Below are 969 nucleotides of genomic sequence, written 5' to 3' on the forward strand. Positions count from 1 at the left end.
TATATTTTTATTAGTTTTTAGTTAAAATTCACTTTTCTGGACTTTACTATGAGTTTGTGTGTTTTTCTGTGATTTTAGGTATTTTCTGGCTGAAATTGAGGGACTTGAGCAAAAATCTGATTCAGAGACTGAAAAGGACTGCAGATGCTGTTGGATTCTGATCTCCCTGCACTCGAAGTAGATTTTCTGGAGCTATAGAAGCCCAATTGGCGCGCTCTCAACAGCGTTGGAAAGTAGACATCCTGGGCTTTCCAGAAATGTATAATAGTCCATACTTTGCCCGATATTTGATGGCCCAAACCGGCGTTCCAAATCAGCTCAAAACTGCCCAGCGTTAAACGCCGGAACTGGCACAAGAATGGGAGTTAAACGCCCAAACTGGCATAAAAGCTGGCGTTTAACTCCAAGAGAAGTCTCTACACGAAAATGCTTCAATGCTCAGCCCAAGCATACACCAAGTGGGCCCGGAAGTGGATTTTTATGTCATTTACTTATTTCTGCAAACCCTTGGCTACTAGTTCTTTATAAATAAGACCTTTTGCTATTGTATTTTCATCTTGGTTCTTCTGGTTCCCTCTCTGGGGCCGAAGCCAATGATCACTTTTGTTCTTATGTATTTTCAACGGTGGAGTTTCTACACACCATAGATTAGGGTGTGGAGCTCTGTTGTACCTCGAGTATTAATGCAATTACTATTGTTCTTCTATTCAATTCAGTTTGTTCTTGTTCTAAGATATTCATTTGCACCCAAGAACATGATGAATGTGATGATTATGTGACAACTCATCATCATTCTCACTTATGAACGAGTGCCTGACAACCACTTCTGTTCTACAAGCAAACAAGGCTTGAATGTTTATCTCTTGGATCCCTTGATCAGAATCTTCCTGGTATAAGCTAGAATTGATGGCGGCATTCAAGAGAATCCGAAAGGTCTAAACCTTGTCTGTGGTATTCTGAGTAGGATTC

Source organism: Arachis duranensis, chromosome 4 (assembly GCF_000817695.3).
Source record: "Arachis duranensis cultivar V14167 chromosome 4, aradu.V14167.gnm2.J7QH, whole genome shotgun sequence".
Taxonomy (NCBI): domain Eukaryota; kingdom Viridiplantae; phylum Streptophyta; class Magnoliopsida; order Fabales; family Fabaceae; genus Arachis; species Arachis duranensis.